We start from the raw sequence: 7,469 nt of genomic DNA, 5'->3' as shown, positions 1-7,469 counted from the left end.
GTGTGTATGTGTGTGTGCGTGTGTGTGTGTCCTCTAGATGGCCAGCCTGAGGGGGGTGGGGGGGTGGGGGGGCAGTAAACCTCTCTCTCCCTGTATGGGCAAACCGCAACCATTCTCTGTCAATTACATCACCTTTCCAAAAAGCCTCCACTCAGCTGCTGCCTGATTCTTCTTCTGCTGTAATTTCTGCGTCTCATCTTCCTCTATTTCTCAACATTCAATATGTAAAATCACATTCTTTGGCTCGACAACCATCTTGGCCCAGAGCGTGTTTTCTTTTTCTTCCGAGGAATTTGGGAGAAACTTGATACTTTTCCTGTTTTCCTGTTTTATTCCTGCATATTTGCCAGGACCTGTTCTCACAATCATCATCATCATCATCATCCTCTCTTCTCCCTTTCATCCCTCTCCATCTATGAGCCCTGTGCGTGGAAGGAAGTGACTGTGGGTCGGTGGTATGTCTGCAGAGTAAACAGTGAGTTAGCAGAGGCCTGGACCGGGCTTATCAGGTCGCGCCTGCCTGATTGACCCTCCACTCCCTCTTTGTTTAGACGTCCTGACAGGCGGGTCACCGCTCCACATCCTCCTCCACCTCCGCTCCATTATTCCCACAACTTTGTGTTGTAAAAGTGAAAGGCCATGTTTTACTTCTTTACTTGAGGGGCAAACAAGCAGCCGGGAGGTGAATTTGGGGAAACCAAACACAACATAAAGGACTCGGGTGCTCACCTGTGACACGACAGGGTCATTACGCTCAGACAGGCGTCTCTGATATGCGGCTCGGCCCACAGAAACAGCAGGGAGAGGCAGCGGCGCCGTAACTTGTGCTGCTGTTGACAAATATTTACAGCTCACGTCGACAACAGGAGGAAAACAGAGGGACGTCTCTATCTGAGGTCACTACTCCCCCTCCTCCTCCTCCTCCTCTTTCTCTTCCTCTCCCTCCTCTCTGTGTGTGGTACCCCTGTGTTTTTCAGCTCTTTCCCCAGGTCTGCCTGAGACCACTGTGGCCTGTCAGCCTGTCAGATTAAAGCTTCGGTCTCCCACTTTTTCTTAAATGCCACACGCTTTGTTTTCATTGAGGAGGGGTGTAGAATGCGTGTGATCTCTTGTCGGCCTCCCTCTCATCCATCTCTGCCAGAAGCGCCGAGGGCAGAGGGGGTAAATGGGGGTTCGAGCGGGGGCAAGGGGCAGGGTCACACAGGGGGAAGAGCGGGGTCAGAGGTTAAGCCAGGTTACACCCCAGCCTCTGCACTAGAGACGAGAGGACCCGAAGAGAGGCCTACCAGACACACACACACACACAACACACGCACGCACGCACACACACACACACATTTGGCTCAGCAGTAATAAAGCCTTCTAGTGACATTTCGCTCATGTTCGCAACACTGTCGTTATTCATGCAGAGCGTGGCGCGTTATTGAGTGCAGATGTGGGGCTGTAATGAGCAGCGTCTCTGGCACCGAGCGGCCTGTGATGAACAAGGAGCCGCGCTGTGCCCAGACATGGAAGATGAGAGAAGGAGATGGATGAAGAGAGAGAAATGGATGGACTGGATGAGATGAGTGAGTGGAGGCTTGATGGGTTCCAGGCTGTTTTGCAGGTGCGGAACGCGTTCACCTGTGAGCGCTCAGAGGACGACTCAGCAGTAAATCCAACCTTCAACAGATTACTGGAATTAGTCCGACTTTGACTATTGACAAGACATGAGTATATCCACACAGAACGGCTACATCTACTAAATATCTATATAAATAAATCAAAGAATGCAAGAGGAAAAAACTAAAAACAGATCAATCTTTGTAGGTCAGGTTTCAAGTTATAGGATTCAAAGCTTAATTACTGTATCAGCTAATGAACTCATTCTTCTGACATCATCAAAGTTTTAATTATATTCGATGAGTACAAATCTTATCAAGCAATTAAGCTTTATGTTACATGTTTTTTTATTTCATATTGATTTATATTTTTATATTTTAAGCAAATACGGAGCATAAAAAAAATAAAAAAAATATCTCTCACTCTCTCTTTTTTACGCAAATATGGAACACAAATCAAACATTGTATTTGTATATATATATAAAAATGAGATATCAGTTTTTTCTATACGTACAAATAAAAAGTACAATCTCTTCCCAGTATGTTACACATATGCTGCACGGCGGATGTTGCTGAGCCGTCCCCGGTGCTCCAGAGACATTTTGTTGGCTAAATATATCCTCTTTTTCACTGTGGAGCAGCATTTTTAAGTGAGAGTCAGCAAAGCAAAGATCTTGCAGAATTTCCTCAGAAGGATGAAACTATTGAGTAACCTACTCTGTGGGCACTGGAAAGTGGATTCACTTCCCTAAAAGCTATAAACTCAATGGCCTAACTGCTGAAAGTATGAAGCTCAGCAGGCGTCGTCATGTGCCAATGTGTCACTTCATGTGAGATCTAGTCACACCAAGAGAGAAGCAGACTCGTACGGTGCGTTACAAAAATATGTTAGGAAACTGTTTTCGTCATCACTTCCTCTAATTCAGATCATTTTAGATGCATCAGTGAATGTGACAATACCAATGTTTCTGGAAAGCAAGTGTGTCTGTGTGTGTGTGTGTGTGTGCGCGCGCGTGCGTGTGCGTGTGTGTGTGTGTGTGTGGTTCAAACCTCAATCTGTTGTTGTGCTAGTCATACAGATAACTAGGACAAACCTGCGTCCATTAGAAAGTATCTTATCTCAGAGTGTTACGCTGTCAAACTGTCTGGCCTGTCTGGAAGAAAGTGAACATGATACCGCCGCATCTAATCTGCTGCACACAGTGGCTTATTAGAATTTCACTGAGCCGGTGAAATGTTCCACGTCATCACGCGTATCCTAATCAATGACATGAATCAGATGCATCTCAAATCAGAGAGTTGGAACCTGAACCAAGAGCCTGGTGTCAGTGTGAGGATCGTCTCTTGCGTTGGCTGCATCTCTGTGCTTGATTGATGGAGTGATGGTGTCGTGTGAGTGCGGGCGTCTTGTGCGGCGTCCCAGTGGTAGATTTGTGGTGATGATACGAGGGTGGGGGGCGAGGGGGCGAGGGGGGCGAGGGGGGCGAGGGAGGCTCCGGGCAGCAGATCCAATAACAGCCTGTGCGCTTGTCTGAGCCTCTGTCCATGGTGCTGAACAACACATCTACACCCCATAGAACTAGAGCAAGTAGAAGGGACAGACAGCGCATTTTATCAAACGGCTTTGCGAGAGAGGAACAGCCAGCGATTCGGGCCACGGACAAGTGTTTTAATGCAAATTCGCGGCTAGAATCGCCCTTTGTTCTCCTCGGAGTTCAGAGCACAGATGTCACACATGATGCTCGCAGATGTTGAACTGTTGTTCTCGTCTCAGATATATCACACATCCTGCCTAAACATGCGTGAATAGCCTTCAACTACAACATCTGCAAATTCACCTCAGACGCCAAGAAACATCAAAAAGTTAATTTTAACACAAGTGATTGATTTGAGTTGATATATGTCTGTCATGCAGAGTCCACACACCACACACAGAGCTGCAGGGATGAAAACAGGGCTACAACAAAACACTGCTAAGCTATTAAATGACCAAAACTCACTCCCTCACGATGACAACAACAAGCTTCCCTTCCTCCAGCTTACTGTAACTCCTTATGTCCGTATTATATTTAGGATTTATGTCAACATATAATACTTAAAGCATCATGTAATCCACAATATAATATGATATTAACGTCTGTCTTCGATTTCTCCTCTTCCTCATTCTTTCCTGGCTAATGGTAATGTACCTGAACATAACGGCACGCGCGGGTGCCACTATTTTTATGAGGAATTCTGTTGAATATAGACCTCTTCGGCATTACAGGTATTTTCTAATGCGATGAAGGCTCACATAAACAAAGTAAGTGATCCGTCTGAGCGCCCTGTCTCCCCCTGTATTGACCTGCTGCTCCAGAAATGTCAAAGACGCGAATGTTTCTGGGAAGAGCCGAGTGTTCACCTGGAATGGCTTCACATTATGCACGACCCAATGACCTCTGCAGATATCACAACAGGAAGCGGACGAAAGAACTCGCAAAGCTGCAGCTAGTAGTCATGTAAATAAGTCACACTGTTTTCTGACTTATAATGAATATGAGAAGCCAGAAGTGACCCCTCCTTCCCTCCCCAGTCTGCGGATGTGCGTGTGTGTCTTACTCACGTCAAGCCGGAGACCGTAAACTCCTAAAGTGGCGTCCTGCTGTGTGCGTCTCACCTTCCACCCTAATGATGTCGCCTCATTCACCCCTCCCGTGACTCAGTATGCACCTAATCCCTGCCGGTTGAACGGATAAAAGCTCCAGACTGAAAGAGCAAACTTCATTTATTTGACTTTGAGTCATCACGGTGAATTTTAAAGAAATGAATCGAAGGGAAAGAGACTTAACAAAGCTGTTTTGAATGAGTTTCACTGTTTCTCTCCCCTCTAATTGAGCTTCTTGAGTTTGGCCCATTACAGGAAAGCGTGTGTCTCTGGAGAGATCTGCTGTGGTGATGCACCGTGAAGTCACAGGATGTCGTTGTCTTTGCTGCTGTCTGCCGCTGAGCATCTTATCTGCAGCAGCATCCTCACATCCCCCCCCCCCCCCCCTCTCCCTCGCTGGCTTTTTATCTCTTCTGTTTCCTCTCCTCCTCTCCTTTGCCTCCTTTTCCCTTTTATCTGCGGTTTCTCTGAGAAACAAAGGGGTAAAATATAGTCTCGCTATAAAATGTCATATTTGCCTTCTCGAGGAAGAACGTAGGGGGGCGTAGGGTGCTGCTGGGGGAGGGGGGGGCACCTGATTCCGAATTTTCGATCCTGAACTTTGCGGAGATTTACAGCCCGTCGGAGAACAACTCAACATGGACAGAAATCAGCTGTGACCCTTAGCGATATCGCAAGCTCCAACTTGCTCGGGCTGGTCACTGTTTAACCAGAAGCCTGATAAGATGGTTGGCTGAGCTGATAAGGCCTCTGGTGTCAAACACAAGAGGAGATCACTGACACTCGCTCAGCATTATGAAACACCAATACTTTGGTAGGGATCAGTGGAACCACATGGTCAAGTCTTTTCACAGAAGTGGAGGGTTGATAGATTGGATCTGCCCTTTGTGTGTGTGTGTGTGTGTGTGTGTGTGTGTGTGTGTGTGTGTGTGTGTGTGAGAGAGAGATAGAGATGCCACCTGACCATTGGTCTACCCTTGTAACCCTTTGTATCTTTTGCCACAATATGCATATGAGCTGCTATCATGTGAAACTTGAACTGTGTACCTTTGGATTCAAGTCACTTTTTAATTTAGAACACAAACAGTTTCAGTGGAATGAAGTCAAGTTTGCCAATCACCACAGAGAAGTGAACCTTATCTACTGAATAATTGGTATCAGAATGTTGTAATAACACTTTTAATCAGCAAGCATGACCCTGAGTGACAGTTTCAGTTCTATGTAAGAAAGATTAGCATTTTATTTGAAGGCCTCAATGAATGATTCAGTGCAGAGGAGTAACCATAAATTTGTATTTTAAATCCCTCGCGTCCATTTCAAACATTCCCTTGGCACATATGTCGTATCTGCGTCTGACCCTTTTGCACTGTTTCATCTCTGTGCCAACTTTCCGAGTTGGCCCCTTTACGACATCGTGCTAAAACACCCCTGCGTGGATCTGCTCTCTGTCCCACATAGGAAGCAGAGACACTGAGGTGCTGCTTTGGGGGCGAATGGGGGAGGGGCGGGGTGAGGGTGGGAGGCAGGCAGGGTGGGGGTGACACCTCCACCCTGGCTCTGATTGGCCCAGGGAGCGGACATGGCGGTGTTAAACTCTGTGAACTCGTCCTATGAGCAGACAGCGTCCGAGCCAGCCCACCGCTGCTGCGTTTCCTCCACCGTCTCACACTCAGCTGCCCGTCTCTCCCTCCCGCCGTCTTTGTCAGCTATGTGTCAATGAGGGAAGCAGACTTTGATCTTGATCTGGGCCTTTAAAATCATTCATTCATAAATCCCACTGCAGTTCATTGACAAAACCAAACCAAACATGATGTTTTTATGATGCGCTTCTCTGTGAACGTAAACAGTCACAAGTGCATTCTGTTTATTAATATCATCAACACGCAATCACACTCTGTGCACACACACTCTCTCTCTTTGACATTCCAGCCCTCATTCATTAAATCCATGGATCCCTTCCTCCCTCCTTTGCTTAAACCTTCACTTCCACCACTCTTTCTCCTTTCTTTCCTTCTTTCCCTGTTTCTTTCTTTCTTTCTGATACTTCTCACACAGTGACACGTACACAGTTGGACCGTCCGACCCCGTCAGAACGCACGCACATACATACATACGCTCACACATCGCCTCGAACACCTGCACAGACTAACGCACGACGCACATGCGTGCACAGTTCCAGCGTTCCAGCAACTTTCATGGGAATCAAACTTCCAGGCAGGGAGCAAAAACCTTTGCTTAGCACAGGCTGCCCTTGAGCAGATAAGTCTGTTTGATTTGATCGATTTTGGACTTTATGTTCACAGATGGACGGGGAGGGAGACTTCTGCAATCACGTGGATCAACAGACACCTGTGGTTTGGTGGTATTCACAGACCATTGATGCCCTCGCTCTTTTATGGAGAGCATTACACACACACACACACACACACACACACACACACACCCATGGTAATACTTGAGGATGTTTGCAGTGTGAGAGGATGGCGATGTCACCCGGCGTCTGAACTCCAGCGGCTTGGGTGACATAATTGCTCTCACCTGCACCGCGCTCAGACATTCCTGAGGTTGGTTATGTTAATCGCCATGGTCGCCCAGCATCATAACAGGACCGCGGCCCACTGAGGCATTTCAGACACGAGAGGCTGCGGATTCCATCTCACTACCAAAGTCTGACTGACAGAGTTCCCTACTAACAGCAGGCTGATGTTTGGCCAGAGCTGCTCTATGCGGAGCGTCTCTGAGGAGTTCGTCTGGGTCATAGTGACCAAAACGTCTTGTGGGATTTGAAACGAGCAGCAGCAGCAGCAGCAGGAGGAGAGAGGCAGCGGTTTGACTCGCAGCAGCGGCGGCAGTAACAGGCGTAAAGCGACAATTTGAGCTGTTGTTAGAAGAATCTATGTGTCACAGTGGATTACTAGGAAACTGTTGATGTTATTCCTTCCTGTCAGCACGCAGAGACTATTGGAGAAATGCCTCTAACATTTCAAAGGCCACAGTGGTATGCTGCCATCTGCAGTTAAACAGGACAGACCTCTCTCTCTCTCTCTCTCTCTCTTTCTCTCTCTCTCTCTCTCTCTCCCCTCCCCTCCAGCAGGAACCTGTCGAGCCTTTTCTTATATGTTCTTTAGTTGTGTTACAGTATTGTTGTGCAGCAAACGACCTCATCTGTACCGTTACAAAGCTACACTCACACTTCAGAAAACATTGATTCTCTTTCTAATCT

At 47.2% G+C, this 7,469-nt stretch overlaps 1 long non-coding RNA gene across 1 annotated transcript in view; it reads right to left on the bottom strand.

Moving 5' to 3' along the window:
* Positions 1–5,691, bottom strand: part of LOC142989775 (uncharacterized) — a 15,953-nt gene extending 10,262 nt beyond the window's left edge. The window contains exon 1 of the long non-coding RNA XR_012960713.1: positions 5,604–5,691. This is a non-coding gene — a long non-coding RNA (uncharacterized LOC142989775). The remainder of the gene's footprint in view (positions 1–5,603) is intronic.
* Positions 5,692–7,469: the final 1,778 nt, after the last annotated feature.

The sequence above is a fragment of the Genypterus blacodes genome, unplaced genomic scaffold (assembly GCF_046128005.1).
Source record: "Genypterus blacodes isolate CSIRO-AG114 ecotype Tasmania unplaced genomic scaffold, CSIRO-AGI_Gbla_v1 ptg000015l_1, whole genome shotgun sequence".
Lineage (NCBI taxonomy): Eukaryota > Metazoa > Chordata > Actinopteri > Ophidiiformes > Ophidiidae > Genypterus > Genypterus blacodes.
Note: the sequence above shows the minus strand (reverse complement) of the source record. Positions and strands in the feature narration are given on the sequence as shown.